The 17,004-nt window shown below is 30.8% G+C and overlaps 1 protein-coding gene and 1 long non-coding RNA gene across 19 annotated transcripts in view; one reads left to right on the forward strand and one right to left on the reverse strand.

Annotated features, from left to right (window-relative positions):
- Positions 1-17,004, forward strand: part of trol (terribly reduced optic lobes) — a 230,614-nt gene that overhangs the window by 95,661 nt on the left and 117,949 nt on the right. The window lies entirely within an intron of this gene.
- Positions 1,292-3,871, reverse strand: LOC142229091 (uncharacterized). 4 transcript variants are annotated; one of them, XR_012720329.1, is made up of 4 exons: positions 3,054-3,871; positions 2,193-2,266; positions 2,033-2,125; positions 1,292-1,962 (listed from the first exon to the last, which is right to left on the reverse strand). It is a non-coding gene; the product is annotated as an uncharacterized LOC142229091 (long non-coding RNA). The 4 variants fall into 4 exon arrangements; XR_012720327.1 differs by lacking the exon at positions 3,054-3,871 and adding an exon at positions 2,906-3,006; XR_012720328.1 differs by lacking the exon at positions 3,054-3,871 and adding an exon at positions 2,906-2,949 and having other exon boundaries at positions 2,193-2,269.

Genomic DNA, 17,004 nt, shown 5'->3' on the forward strand with positions numbered 1-17,004 from the left:
CAAAAGACCATAAGAGTCCATAATTAATATTAGCTATAAAAATACTGAAATAAAAAACAAAAAACTATTTGGGAAAATTTGTTGTTAATAATTTCTTAATTGCCCAAAGATTATTATTACACCATAAAATATTTGAAGAGGGACCAGACCAGCCATATATATTGAAGAAAATAAAAAAATAACAAAAAGATGCCAAAATATAAATTTTATTACTCCTTCTCGTATGGATACTTATAGGGAGCTATCAAAAGATATATGATATTTATTTAAGGCATACCAAAAATTGTTTATATCACAAATAGAAATTTAAACACAACTAGAACTTTATGAATTTTAAAGATCAAGAAAAATAGCTCATGAAGAACTTTGATATTTATATTTTCATATCATTAGCGAAAAACAAAAAAAATCCCTCTATAATTTTTTTGAAAATTCATTCATAAACGGATTTAGGCATCATTGGTTTTTAAAGATTTTTCAGAAGGAATCGAAAAAGCAATACATCTGTGACTAATATATTTGACCAAAATCTTTGCCAAACCATGCCCTTTATTGTATGGGTTTGCCCACAATTAATATGGAATTTGGAACAGGAGGATTTAAGCATGAATGCATGATTGTGCACAATAATTTGGTAAAGCTGTGAGAAAAGTCATGGTCATTGACATAGACCATGAATTTCATCACGATTTTTAATTAAATACTATTTGAAAATTAAATTATACATATCCCAATTCAGTCCAAATTCCATTTTAAACTTTCTACCCTAAGATGAATGAGAATTTATACGTCACCTAAAATGCATTAACAATATCATTGAGATCATTAAGAGGAAATTTTTCAAATTTTCTAACACTTACGAATATGTTAGGGTGGAGACATAGGTAATTATTTTCAAGATCTAGTTCAAATACCCGCACATATGTATTGGAGTAAATTCTCTTATAATGATATACACACAGCCAATGGTCTGTGAATTATAGCTAAGTGATACAAATGTATTTAAAAATAAATTTCGTAGGAATTTTTAAAGGTGAATTTCTTTCATACCAAGGAACTTATCAAAATTGTATGTATATAAAAAAAAAAATAAATAAAATCCTGACATACGCCATATAATATGGACCACCATATATGGAGAAGAAAGAGAAATTCAAAGTTTGATTTTCCTAAGTTCTAACTTTGTTGATATGTTATAAACATGGCAGTAGGTTAAACCTTTACCCATACTTCCAAAATTTCCAATTGAAAAATGAACATATTTTTTGCGGATATATGTAGTTCTAAAGGATGCACACCGAAAAAAAAGTTTACTATTGTTTACGAAAAATGAACTAACCCATAGTAAGAATGACCATGATTTGGCGCCAAAGATTTTTTTCATCTAGATAAGTTCATGATTTTCTTATAAATAAGTTTATGTATTGCATCGTATTTTAGTTCATTCTTACTACGCTGTGGGAAGAATGTACTTACACTCATTCAAAATATTCCTGCTATCCGGAAAAATGAACAAGTTTTTGGGAATCCTATATTTAGAAATTGGTTTCAAATAAACTGTTTATCAGTATAATTTTCAAAGAAGTAAATAAATTGAGGAATTAAAGGTACAACAAGCCTGTATACAACTAAGAAATTTTTCGTACAATATAAGACAATTTTTCATAACTACCAGTATTTTATTTCAAAAAATTATTTTTATATTACATAAAACTATGGCTTATGATATACAATAAAAGAAATGTTTTTATTCGTACGCTGTATGCTGTTACTCTTCGGTAGTTAGTAATTGCTTCTTCAAAAGAGTAATATTCTATGTTAGTAGAATGAAACTAATTAATATCAATTTCCATTTTTTATCCATATGAAAGATATATGCCATAAGTTGCTATTTTCATTTCATTTTTGTCCAATTTCACCGATATCGCTAGTTTTTGTTGTGTGGATTTGCGTCATAAGCCTCTGAAGTTAAAAAGGTATATAAAATATAAAAATATTATCAAATTCTATGGTATTTTGATCTTTAACTTACAAGAGAATTTTCTTAGAGCAAATAGGGATATCAGCTTAGTTAGCATTAAACAGTAAGAAGATTCCAAAAAATACCATTAGATTTGCTGTCATCCTGCAAATGAAAATTATTTTTAATAAATAGAAATTTTGGCTTTATTACAAATGGACGAAAAACTTACCACATTGAAAAAAATCATCCAATTACTACATTAGTGGAATCATATCCATGCACAAATGGGACATTTTTGAAATCCTTCTCAGAATATAAATGAAATAAAAATATTATAAAATTAGATATAGTTTCCACTTGTCAATATAGCATTTAGTATTTATGGTGGATATTAAGTTCGAGTTTAGTGGCTAAAATCCCAATTTTTCATGATTAGTTTTCTTTAGAAATACATGGGAACAAAATTGAACCGTTTTTGTGTTCATTTAAAATTTATATCAAATTTTTAGTAATTTGAGGTCGCTGAATCCAAATTTACACTTGTTTTTTTAAGAGCTCGACTTTTTGAGATATACGGTTATGTTCAAAATTAAGGCACTTCCGCTATATATATTGGAATAACTTGAAAACGATTCATCATATTAAATTAAAAAACCAGCGTTCTACATAAGCTTAAAAACGATTTTCTGTTCTTAATCGTGTAATCCATTTAAAGAATATAAACTTTATAAAAAACTTGTTTCGAGCTATTCTCCATCAAGTTATATTTAAATTTGCATCGAAGGCGTATAATTTTATACTTTTCTTACTGATTTATTTCTGATTTTAGCACCTAAACTCGAACTTAGTACACACCTTAAGGACTCGCTATAACATAAAAATATAGACTCAAAAAATTGTACTGTGATCCAGATGTAGAGTAAATATAGATCATTTTATTACCACTCATTATGAATATTTTTATGTAAACCAATTTAAAACCGCACTAATTTTAAATTGTTAATAGAAATATACAGTTTCTTAATATGTGATTTATTTTAGAGTTATTTATTTTTTTTTATCAATATAAAGTGTTTTTGTTTTCTCTTACATCACACCATTCACTTATCAGTTTCTAAAATGTTACGAAATAAATGTATTTTTATTAATAAACACAAATACCGCACGCAAGCGCACCACGTGTGCGCTTCATAAATGCATCAACAGAACTGAATGCACCAATAAAACTCAAAGACACAAATAGTCATAAAGGACACATATGTAAAGAAAAACAACTCCACACACACACATGATCCCTTTCTGATCTCGCTATTGCAACAAAACAACTATCACCACAAAAGATACCAACAACACACATTCCATAACATCATCGCAATAACAAACACAAACAAAAAAAAAGATGATGCAATAATTTCATAATTTCTTCTCACTTCAATTTCCAGTATCACGTTTATTGATTAGTTGGTATTCTATCTATAGGATAAGGTAAAATATATTCAAAATTTACGAGGAATCCATAAAAAATTATATACACCCGTCAAGGATTAAATTAACTACTTTTTATTCTACTTTATCTAAAATTTTCAATGTGAGGAAATATACTCCAACTTATAGTAAAAACCGAAATAAGCTGTAGGAAGCCGCCATACGAATCGGTACTGTGGTTAAGTTAATTTTTACTACAAAAATTTTTTTCCATACAAAAAATTTTCTTAGTAAATTGTCCACATTTCGTAGTAAGATTTTTATATTGCCTATGTCTTTTTATCATACAATCAACGATGCATTAACTATTGTATTGGAAATTTATTTAAGGAAAAATCCGTCCCATTTCGTAGTTAGTGAACTAAAAAACATTTACTGAAGTTTTATAAGTTTTCCTTTAGCTAAGTTAATTTTCGCAGTGGTTACGAAAAATGAACTATATTACAGTAAATTTTTTGAACTATGTGGAAGTTAAACTGGTCCTAAAATTAACAAGACACCTTTTTTTCTGTGCAATATTCTAATGTATGTTAAAGCGTTCATAAAATAAAAATATGCACTGTAAAGGCGCGACTTGTTAGTCAGATGAATAAGAAAAAAATCTGAATTCTTAAAATCAGAAAAAATCAAACAACAAATGTAGACTTCCCCCCCATTAAACAAAACCGTTTTTAAAACTTCAAAAAATCATAGCATGCCTCATAATTCTTTCCGCCCTTAAAAAATCCAATTGAGAACTATGCATATTTTCAGGCGGATATGTTCTGACAGAAATGATTTCATTAATTATGATGACAACTTATTAGACAAAAATTCTATTTTCGAAATGAATAAGACAAAAAGTCAGAATTCTTAAAATAAAAAAAACCCTCCCTATTTAAAAAAAGCTTTATAACTTCAAAAAATCTTTGCATACCTATGCCTCAAAAATGTGCATATTTTTAGGCGGTTATGTGTAGTTCTAACGGAAAAAAATTTAATTATTCACTCATGCGACTTATTACTTAAGGTTGCTTTCGAGTCAAATAATCTATCAAATTTTGGAGAAAAATTTACAAAGCAAAAATCTTATTTTTTCTCCAAATTTTATTTCTATAGAAAATTTTCTCAAAATTTTATTTCTATAGAAAATTTTCTCAAATTTTTTTTTCTATAAAAATTTTCTCAAAATTTTATTTCTATAGAAAATTTTCTCAAAATTTTATTTTGCAGAAAATTTAAATTTTTTTTTAATAGAAAATTTTCTCAAAATTTTATTTCTATAGAAAATTTTCTCAACATTTTATTTTTATAGAAAATTTTCTCAAAATTTTATTTTCCAGAAAATTTTTTAATTTTTTTTCAATAGAAAATTCTATCAACATTTCATTTCTGTGGAAGATCTTTTCAACATTTTATTTCTATATAATCTTTTATCAAAATATTATTTCTATAGAAAATTTTCTTAAAATTTTATTTCTATGGAATTTTTTATCGCAATTTTATTTCTATAGAATTTTTTCTCAAAATTGTATTTCTATATATAGTTTATTTCCTACATTTTTATTATTATTTCTATAAAAATTTATAAAGTACATCTTTGTTCGAGGGGAATATTTTGCAAAGTAAGATGGGAAGTCAGGATTCTGAAAAGTAGTAAAAATCAAAAGGCTGACTTTCTCCCCATTTAAAAAAGACAGTTTTTTAAACTTTCAAAAAATCTTAGAAATCTTATATCTAATATTTTTTTAACTTTCAATGACGAAAAGACCTCTCATCTCTCCGTCTCTTTTACTAGAAACTATTCTCCTATTTGAAAATTATAATAATTTAGAGTTAAAAACATCGTTATGCCTGATTATAATATCCTAGCCCAAGGCTGTTTATTTGAATTTCTTTGATTTAAATCGAAAAGAAACTTTGGCCAACATCATTACGGAAACCTTAGAAAAGATGTGATACATGTTTTATATTTTACCACAAGACTTGTCCCAAGTACTATGTAGCAAGCAGTAGTTTTCCTTCCTTTTTTCGTTTGTTTTTGTTTGAGGCATTTGCCGCATTGTAAATCTTAAACGAAAATTGTTTGTGGCGATGGCTATGCAGTTACGGTTGCTCTGATAGTGGAAAAACGATGATGCATAATCTGAAGCAATCAAAAGCTATTGATAGCTTTATAAGCATTTGTGTTGAGCGATTTTTTTGTTTCGTTTGTTTGTTGTTGTTCGATCATCTTCCTCATACGTTTTTCCTTGGGGTTTTCTATTTTCTTTCAAATGTAAAACAAACCTATAAATAACACAAAGAATCAGTCAGCATGTAGTGTAAGTACCAACACCAAATACACGACACACGTTCATCACGGTGTCTCTGGTTGGCATACATATCATCTGACTATGGAGGAGATAAAGGCAGCAAGCATCTCAGCCATTGGAGGAGCAGACTCATCCAACAAATGCGACAGAAATCACACAAATTAGACGATTGATGTAACAACATCAGCATATACACACACACCTTTTTCTTCAATTAAGATGCTGAGGGGGACTAAAACTATGCCGTAGGATGAGAAAGTCACAGTGGGGGGAAGAATAAAATTTTCAAAAATTAAAATATGAAAAAAACCTTAGGTTAAATTTCCTCAAAAATGTACATTGATCTTGAAAAAGCCCCACCTGTTATTTCTGCCCTATGAGTTTTCCCCCCACTGTGTTGCATTTCGTGTTAAATTATAATAGGCCTTGGTAAGCCGGTCGGTGTGTAATGTGGCATTTGCTGCAAGTCAATGGGTAGGGTAACATGAAAAAAAAAACCAGGAGACTGTGTCGCTGGCTGTGTAATATGGCATGGCATGAATGACATACTTGACAATGATCTCTAATTTATTAAGGTGACCAGGTGCAAGTAGGCAATTAAAACGTGTCGAATTAGAGTTTCAAAAATCCCTTGCCAGATATTACAGTGATTTTTGTTGTAGGAGAGTTCAAGTCAAAGCAAAGCGAACTGTAACAAAATAAAAGATAAATTAAGAACAAATTATTTTGTGCCTGGTTGTTTAATTAGGGAATCGAGTTTTTTTCTCAAAATCCCTAAATGCAATGTGTTGATAGATGAATCTATTTTTAGAAAGTTTGGTATTGTGGTCGATGATGTTTAATTTAGGGAATTTAAACAAACGCCATATATCCAAACAATTTTTTCATATTGTAATAAAATATATGGTTTTTGTTTTTCAGTATTGTATTTTCAAAAGATGATGATGATGAATGCATTTTACAAAATATATTTTTTCATTTACATTGTAAAAAAATTGGGATTGTCAGCTATGGCAATCATCACACGGAGATCATAAAATTAATTATGAGGACATAAAAACACCATTTCCGTTTTTCGCAGTGGGAATAATAAAAATTTGACCTATATTCTCCAAGAATATTAACCCATTTTATTTATTGTCGGTGAAAATCATATAGGAGCTATATACAAATCTAGTTTAGGGGATACAATATATGATTACCCCGGGCTTAATGACTAAGACTGGTAAATAAATTATGTAAATATTTATTGCTTTGCGGCAGAATTGACTAAGACCAATTAAGAAAGAGTGTAAATATATTTTTAAATCGTTTGTTATATATAGAAATTTATCCATTTATTGGTTTCAGATATAAATAATTTTTTTGATAAAGTTTCTTCAAAAAGAGAATTTTTAAGTATTTTTTCAGTTTTTTTTTATAAAATTATTTGTCTACCTAAATAAAAATAAATTGGAGATTTCACATTACTGTGAATAATTTCCATAGATTTTTATTTTCCATAGATTCTGTTTTACATCTGCCCTACAAGAACTAGACTTGTATAAATTTTCAGGAAATTTGTGCGCCTTTTATATTTAAAATCTAAAAAAATAAAAATTCTTATAAAAAATTTCGAAAATTTTATATTTACCATGACAATTTTTCTAAACAAAAAAATCACAAATATAAAACATTTTTATTTTATTTAGTGTATTTGGTTAAAGTAATTAATTGCTGATTTCTCATTTTTTATTAAAATTGTTGTTTCCAATTTTGAACATCTTCCTCCCTATCGGAATGTGTGTATCGATGTAAGTGGTTGTTTAGTACTTTCTTGTAATGTTAGCGATATAAATTATTGTGGATGCCATTGGGCTAGAAGTTGGGATGGACACACCCCCAAGAGAAACCGTCAGAGCTAGCTGGTCTTGTTGACTCCTCCTAGCGCTTATTTTGGCATGTAACAATACCGTGAATAATTCACGTAGATTTGCAAAAACTTGACTTGAATATTTTTTTCTAAAAATTAGAAAAAAGTATTAAATTCCTAAGTTGTTATAAAAACTTAAAAAAAAATCAAAATTTCATTTTTAAATATTTACAACACTATCATTTTTCTATTGAAAAAAAATTTATTAGACAGTATAAGAGTACACAGTTTTCTATTTCATATTTTTTCACTTTTAATTTTTTTGATTAATTTTATTAATTATATAATTCAATACAATATACATTACTTTTATAAAAAAAAAATTAACAGCTGGTATTGTGAATTTTTCACACTTCATTAATAAAGTTTTGGATTGAATAAGTCCCTACATTCAACATTAATAATTCTCGTAAATTTGCATTTGTTTGACAAGTCCTACAAAAACTTGACTTAAATATTTTTTTTAGAAATTTTCCCTCGCCTTTTTTTTCAAGATCTAACAATTTCAAAAATATGATCTTTCGTAACCAAGATACCCAAAATAAAAGGGGCACCAACACCAAAAATTCTATATGCGAATATTTCGCGGATTAAATTATTCTGAATTAAGGAAGAAATAGGAGATGCCAATATATATCTCCAACAATGATGGTGTGTGGATTTATTTTACGCCGAAATTCTACAAATGTTGTCATCAAGAACACAAAAATGCTAAGCTCAGCATAATTTTCAAAAGACAAACATTTGGGGAGTGGTAATGGGGCAGCAAAACCAGCAGACGTTCCCTTTTGAATCAAAGACAGAAACATTAATTTTTTGTGTGTTGTTCTTATCAAACAAAAATTCCTTAGAAACTTCCTATGACAGAGACGACGTGATTATTTTAATGAGACTTTTTTTTAGATATTTAAAGACAACAACAACAACAGCCGCAAACAGAAAATGTTTATATTGAAATGCAATTGCATTTGTCAGAGGGAATGTATGTCATTCCAAAATGCTGGCGGTTGCAGTGAAAGGCTAGTGACTTTAGCAAATGGCAACATGTGTTTTAATGCAATTACATATCTGAATTTGTTAACTTTTCATTAATGCGTCTCATTAAGTTTTTGTCAATGAATGGGATTTACGAAAGCATTTTTTCCATAAGTAATGCTTTAGACTATCCTTGTGGAAATGAAAACAAGTTTACCAAGTAGTAACAATCATAGTTTATGTTTCAATAGACACAGAGAACTATAAATAGAAATAATTAAAAATCTTTTTTTTTATTTATACAAAAACTCGTATATGCCTTCCCAACAGTTTTGTTGCTTTCATTTAATGATGTCTTTGACGTTAGTATTTAATTTACATTTCTTTTCATTAAAGTCTCATATATCTGTGTTTATTTATTTAAAACACAAATAGCCAAAACTATTATACCACATAAGCCCAAAACATTCTTAACTGTATTGCAAATTGATTTTTATTTTGAAATTTTGCCAATTTTCTTTTAAATTGTCTTTTTACAAATATTGTCTATATGGTTTTTGTTTTTCTAGTAAATATTCTAAGTGTTCCATATTTCTTACTTCCTACTAAAGACCAGATGTTTTGCGTTATTGATGAATAGCCAAAACGTTTGAATGGAATTGTATCAGAAAATTTGAATACTTGTATAGTCTCTTAGAATTCACTTTTGTTAAAGTAATTATATATACTCGTATACAAATATAAACTATTTCTGTAAAGGAAAATGAAAACATTTTCAATGACTTTGAAATGGTAGATAACGTTAGTAATTTGTGGAAAATAAAATTCACAAAAATATTCATAATTAGAAATTACACATTTAATAATTTGTATGAGTTGGTATTACATTGAGGCGAAATATTAAAACGAATGTATAGATTATAACATTTTTCTTTTGAAAAATTAAAAAAAAAATGCTGTGATAAATAGAATAATAGCTTAGCTTTTCATCATACGAAAATAAATTTACCTTTTTTAACTGGCAGTTGAAGTCTAACAGAGCTACATAATTTCTTTGAGAGATTTTTGGCCCTTTTATTATTTTTTTTTATTAAAATTTCTTGTCGAAAGTAGGAACTCCAGAATTATACGCTGTGCTGTGAATATGGGCCCATGAAAACTAGCCCCAAAATCTGAATGAAGTAGGACACCAAAAATTAAAATAACAACACCAAAGCTTTATGTTTCTTGGGGCAGTAACTTCGTTTTATTTTTGGAGCCCAGTTGAATTATGAAAATAAACCCCAATATTTCAAACGAAAATGAACCCAAATTTCCATTTTGGGATTGTGTTTCGTTTTGAAGTGGGGCCTATTTTCACTTTCTGGTGGCAACTACTATCACATATGTTGTTCCGAATAATATAGTATCGCATCAGAGATTTCTGAGGGCCGGGGTTGGTAACTTTCTCCCATAGACTGATCCAAAGGGGGCTAACGCGAATCTCAAGGCATACATATTCAGTACTTCATATACTTCCTTTTATTCTTAAAACTCCACATTTTATTATACCCTTCACCACTACTGTGGTACAGGGTATAATAAGTTTGTGCATTTGTATGTAACGCCAAGAAGGAGTAATCATAGACCAACCTTTTAGTATACGGATCGGCTTAGAATTAAATTCTGAGTCGATTTAGCGATGTCCGTCTGTCTGTCTGTCTGTCCGTCTGTCTGTCTGTCTGTCTGTCTGTCTGTTGATGTATTTTTGTGTGCAAAGTACAGCTTGCGTTTTAGTCCGATTGTCCTAAAATTTGGTATAGGGTCCTGTTTCGGCTCAAAGACGATCCCTATTGATTTTGGAAAAAATCGGTTCAGATTTAGATATAGCTGCCATATATATTTTTCACCGATCTGGTCATAATTAGCGTGTATATCAACCGATCTTCCTCAAATTCCGTAAATCCGAATATTTTATGGGTGTCGAAAAACTTGCAAAATATCAGCCAAATCGGTTCAGATTTAGATATAGCTCCCATATATATCTTTCGCCCGATTTACACTCATTTGCCCACAGAGGCCAATTTTTTTCTCCGATTTAGTTGAAATTTTGCATAGGGAGTAGAATTAGCATTGTAACTATGCGTGCCAAATTTGGTTGAAATCGGTTCAGATTTAGATATAGCTCCCATATATAGCTTTCGCCCGATTTACACTCATATGACCACAGAGGCTAATTTTTAACTCCGATTTAGTTGAAATTTTGCACAGGGAGTAGAATTAGCATTGTAGCTATGCGTGCAAAATTTGGTTGAAATCGGTTCAGATTTAGATATAGCTCCCATATATATGTTTTTCTGATTTCGACAAAAATGGTCAAAATACCAAAATTTTCCTTGTAAAATCGCCACTGCTTAGTCGAAAAGTTGTAAAAATGACTCTAATTTTCCTAAACTTCTAATACACATATATCGAGCGATAAATCATAAATAAACTTTTTCGAAGATTCCTTAAAATTGCTTCAGATTTAAACGTTTCCCATATTTATACCCTTCACCACTACTGTGGTACAGGGTATAATAAGTTTGTGCATTTGTATGTAACGCCAAGAAGGAAAAGTCTGAGACCCATCGTTTAGTATACTGATCGTCTTAGAATTAAATTCTGAGTCGATTTAGCGATGTCCGTCTGTCTGTCTGTCTGTCTGTCTGTCTGTCTGTCTGTCTGTCTGTCTGTCTGTCTGTTGATGTATTTTTGTGTGCAAAGTACAGCTCGCAGTTTTTGTCCGATTGTCCTAAAATTTGGTATAGGGTCCTGTTTCAGCTCAAAGACGATCCCTATTGATTTTGGAAACAATCGGTTCAGATTTAGATATAGCTGCCATATATATTTTTCACCGATTTGGTCATAATTGGCGTGTATATCAACCGATCTTCCTCAAATTCTGTACATCCGAATATTTTATGAGTCTCGAAACACTTGCAAAATATCAGCCAAATCGGTTCAGATTTAGATATAGCTCCCATATATAGCTTTCGCCCGATTTACACTCATGTGCTCACAGAGGCCAATTTTTAGCTCCGATTTAGTTGAAATTTTGCACAGGGAGTAGAATTAGCATTGTAGCTATGCGTGCCAAATTTGGTTGAAATCGGTTCAGATTTAGATATAGCTCCCATATAAAGCTTTCGCCCGATTTACACTCATATGACCACAGAGGCCAATTTTTTGCTCCGATTTAGTTGAAATTTTGCACAGGGAGTAGAATTAGCATTGTAGCTATGCGTGCCAAATTTGGTTGAAATCGGTTCAGATTTAGATATAGCTCCCATATATAGCTTTCGCCCGATTTACACTCATATGACCACAGAGGCCAATTTTTAACTCCGATTTAGTTGAAATTTTGCACTGGGAGTAGAATTAGCATTGTAGCTATGCGTGCCAAATTTGGTTGAAATCGGTTCAGATTTAGATATATCTCCCATATATAGCTTTCGCCCGATTTACACTCATATGACCACAGAGGCCAATTTTTAGCTCCGATTTAGTTGAAATTTTGCACAGGGAGTAGAATTAGCATTGTAGCTATGCGTGCCAAATTTGGTTGAAATCGGTTCAGATTTAGATATAGCTCCCATATAAAGCTTTCGCCCGATTTACACTCATATGACCACAGAGGCCAATTTTTTGCTCCGATTTAGTTGAAATTTTGCACAGGGAGTAGAATTAGCATTGTAGCTATGCGTGCCAAATTTGGTTGAAATCGGTTCAGATTTAGATATAGCTCCCATATATAGCTTTCGCCTGATTTACACTCATATGACCACAGAGGCCAATTTTTAACTCCGATTTAGTTGAAATTTTGCACAGAGAGTAGAATTAGCATTTTTACTATGCGTGCCAAATTTGGTGGAAATCGGTTCAGATTTAGATATAGCTCCCATATATATGTTTTTCTGATTTCGACAAAAATGGTCAAAATACCAAAATTTTCCTTGTAAAATCGCCACTGCTTAGTCGAAAAGTTCTAAAAATGACTCTAATTTTCCTAAACTTCTAATACATATATATCGAGCGATAAATCATAAATAAACATTTGCAAAGTTTCCTTAAAATTGCTTCAGATTTAAATGTTTCCCATATTTTTTTACTAACATTGTGTTCCACCCAAGTGCATTAGCCGACTTAAATTTTGAGTCTATAGATTTTGTAGAAGTCTATCTAATTCGTTCCAGATCGAGTGATATTTAAATGTATGTATTTGGGACAAACCTTTAAATATAGCCCCCAACACATTTGACGGATGTGATATGGTATCGAAAATTTAGATCTACAAAGTGGTGCAGGGTATAATATAGTCGGCCCCGCCCGACTTTAGACTTTCCTTACTTGTTTTGTACTAACATTGTGTTCCACCCTAGTGCATTAGCCGACTTAAATTTTGAGTCTATAGATTTTGTAGAAGTCTATCAAATTCTTCCAGATCGAGTGATATTTAAATGTATGTATTTGGGACAAGCCTTTATATATAGCCCCCCACACATTTGACGGATGTGCTATGGTCTCGAAAATTTAGATCTACAAAGTGGTGCAGGGTATAATATAGTCGGCACCGCCCGACTTTAGACTTTCCTTACTTGTTTCCATTCCAAACAGTGAACCCACCAGGAAGAAAACATTTAGTTATTTTTTTAATATTTTTGGAAAATTTTAACTAAACAGTATTAGGTTAGGTTAGGTTATGTGGCAGCCCGATGTATCAGGCTCACTTAGACTATTCAGTCCATTGTGATACCACAGTGGTGAACTTCTCTCTTATCACTGAGTGCTGCCCGATTCCATGTTAAGCTCAATGACAAGGGACCTCCTTTTTATAGCCGAGTCCGAACGGCGTTCCACATTCCAGTGAAACCACTTAGAGAAGCTAATGTCTTTAGTGACATATGAAGTTCATGATGGGAAAATTTGTAATAAAATTTACAAATTTAAAGAAATAATGAACTATTTTGTGAGAAGTACGAATTTAGTAAAAATTTTTACTTCATTTGTGTATAATCCCATGAACTCAAATAAAGCTAACTTGGCTTTAGTGAAATAGAGAGTTCACTTTTTTTTTTGAGTGTACGGTTCATTTCCCGTAAAAATGAGTCCCAATTTTATTTTGGTTTCGATTTTCATGCTTTTTCTGGAGCTCATTTTTATGGGGCTCCTATTCATTATGAAGCGTCGACCCACATTTCTGGTTTTCTTTCATGTGGGTTTTGGGGCACATTTTCCTGGGGCCAATTATAATACCACCCTGCGCAGATTATTTTGAGAAACCCGTGATCTTATTTTGGCCCCAGCTGTAGCTAGCGTAGCTTCCTTTAAATGTTGCTGGTGACTCAAAATCAATAGATGCAACATTGCATTAAATGAATCTGTAAATGATTTAGTTAATGCATAAGAGCTACCTCCCGGGGAGTCGATTGCTGGCAAGGCATTGTAGTGTAGACACAATTTTTTGCTATTGCCCCCCAGTTATATGGAGGGCTCTTTATATGATAATGAAAACTTATATGAAAAATATATCTGAGAATGACTAATAATGCTACACCGTCTAGGCATCCTACCATTTATACTGTTTCTTATAATGAGAACGATATACTTCCCAAACCATAATTTACCCTTAATGGTGGGTATTCTGTTTCCAGGCCGAAATTAAGCTTGTGTTTGTGATTAATTGATGCAAAATTTCCGGAAATCAATGGGTTGAAAATTTTCTATCCAAATTTTGACAATATTTGATAAAATTATAATTGCCTTCATGAAGATTTTTGCGCTTTTAATTAAGACTTTTGATTCGAAAGCCAGCCTTAATATGGAATAACGTTTATCTCCCTCGTTTTTGTTTTTTGTCTAGAATATTTGATGCACCCTGACTACGGAATAATTCTGTCAGTCATTGTTTGCATTTTCTTAAAGGGTTCACTCTCAATATAGATTTGCTTAAGAAAACATGTGATTTATTATGGCAAAATTGTTTTTATATTTTCAATAAAACAGATCAAAAAAATTACTAAGATCAATGTATTTTCTAAATTTTCATTTCATAGGTGGTCATCTTTGGTCTTCCCTCAAGATATATTTTCTATTGCTGATTTCTCAGTAGTCACATCTGATTTCATTTGGTTTTATTAAAATTCCACTCGTGGGTGTTATTTGCCTTTATAGTTTTTTTATTTTATTTTTTTTTTTGTAAATTAAAATGAGTGTTGCATTGCCTAGGGGGTGGAACAATTTGTTGTCGAATATTTTTGTTTTTGTTTGTCTACAAATACTCGGCAAACCGAGACATTGGCATAGTGCAACAAATATAGGTGGGTTCCATTTCAGACAGAAAAATGGGCAAACACAAATACGGACGGACAACTAAGTTATGACAAAGCCAAATGTTGGCGATTTTTTGGCTCAGTTGATATTGCTGCAGTAGCAGCAGCAACAACAACTATTGCATATTGCTGTCAATTGTTGCTTTTGTTAGTGCAATTGTGTTTGCTTTAAGCTTAAATTAAATTGTTTATTCATATTACAATCCATTGGAGATTTTTCATGAGTCTGTAGTTTGCCTCTTTGATTTGTGAGGTATACTCAACAGGAGCGTATACAGAATCTTAAAACTATAAAGGGGTAAAGTTTTTATAAACAAAAAAACTTTGGGAGTTAAGTCAATGGCTTGAGAGTATTTAGTATGTTTGTCATAGACCTATTACAGGGGGCTTCAAGCCTAACCTTTTCCCAACTCCGCTTCTGTGGTATATGTAACATTTGTTTGTTGTTCCCCTTCATCGGTTCGTCGTTTGCATGTTTGTCTGTCTACCTGCCTATCTCTTTGTTGTCTGACAAAGTGTTGTGAACAGATTTCAAATTGAACTTGAACTTGCTTTTTTTGGTCTTGATATTGGTTTTAATATTGTATGCATTTTGTCTAAATGTATGGGGGAGACCTCTCTTTTTTTGTTGCCATAGATAGATTTGGTGGGTCACTTGCATTTTTGTGATGCAAAATGTTTCTGATGTGATTATTTGATTTATCACCTAACGGTGGATGGATTGAACTGAAATGAAATGAAACCACGAGGAAATAAATGAAAATAGGGAAAAAGTGAAATTTTTCAAAGAAAAAGTTGGTTGGGCGGTGAAAATTAAAAAAGGGAGTAATTAGGTCATAGCAATTGGCAATTTGTTAACAAATAATTTCTATATAAATGCTTCAAAAATCTTACACAATTATATTTTTGTTATTAATTTAACATTTTATTTTAATTAAAAGAAAATTTGTTAGAGTAAAAATTTGACCAAATTTTTCTAAATTGAAAAAATGCAACTATTGAAATATTTTTTTAAATTAAAATTTTAATCGAATTCTTAAAAAAAATTAAATCAATTAAAAAATTAAAAGATTAATTGGATTAATTAGTTGTTTAATTAAAATAAAAATCAACCAAAAATATTAATTGAATCATTTAAACATTTAATTGAAACAATTATTTTTTTTATTTGTATCAATTATTATATAATCAATTTTTTAATTGAAGAAATGTCAATAAAAAATTAATTGCATAAATTCGTGATTGAAACCAAAAAACTATATTTTTATTTTATTACCCACATATTGTAAAATCTTTAAAATTGTATACCCTACAAAGCAACTTCAATCTCTGTGCATATAAATCTGTCCATCAGAAATACTGGTCGTAGGCCCCGCTTTGAATATACCGACGACTAGGTTAGGTTATGTATTGTGGCATCCCGGTATTTCAGGCTCTCTTACACTATTCAGTCCATTGTGATACCACACACCCAGAGAAAGAATATGATCACCTCAAACATGTTTTAAGAGCAAAATGTTAATTTTGGGTGGTGACCATGTAACATGATTTTAGCAACAATGTTATTTTCTCGGAAATCATGTATCTGATTTCGGCAAGCAGGCTATATTTGACGAGAAAATAACATTTTAGTGACAAACATGTTACATGATCACCATACAAAAATAATATTTTGCTCTTGAAACATGTTTAAGGTGATCATATTCCTTCTCTGCGTGCACTGAGTGCTGCCTGATACTATGTTAAGCTCAATGACAAGGGACCTCCATAACCGAGTCCGAACGGCGTTCCACATTGGTGTGAAACCACTTCTTCGGTCTATATAAGCAGTCCGTCGGGCAGTCGTTGTCCATCTATTCGCAAGAACGGTAACTAAATACTTATAAAATTTTCAAGAAATTTTTTAAAAAGGAGTTTGTGTCCCAGCAAAAAAATCTAGAAGTTCTTCCAAAGGCACAACTTTAAAAACACTTCCAGAAGATGCACTCCCATTGATGTTCTTTATTTTAACTACCCAGGAAGTTC

Source organism: Haematobia irritans, chromosome 3 (assembly GCF_050003625.1).
Source record: "Haematobia irritans isolate KBUSLIRL chromosome 3, ASM5000362v1, whole genome shotgun sequence".
Lineage (NCBI taxonomy): Eukaryota > Metazoa > Arthropoda > Insecta > Diptera > Muscidae > Haematobia > Haematobia irritans.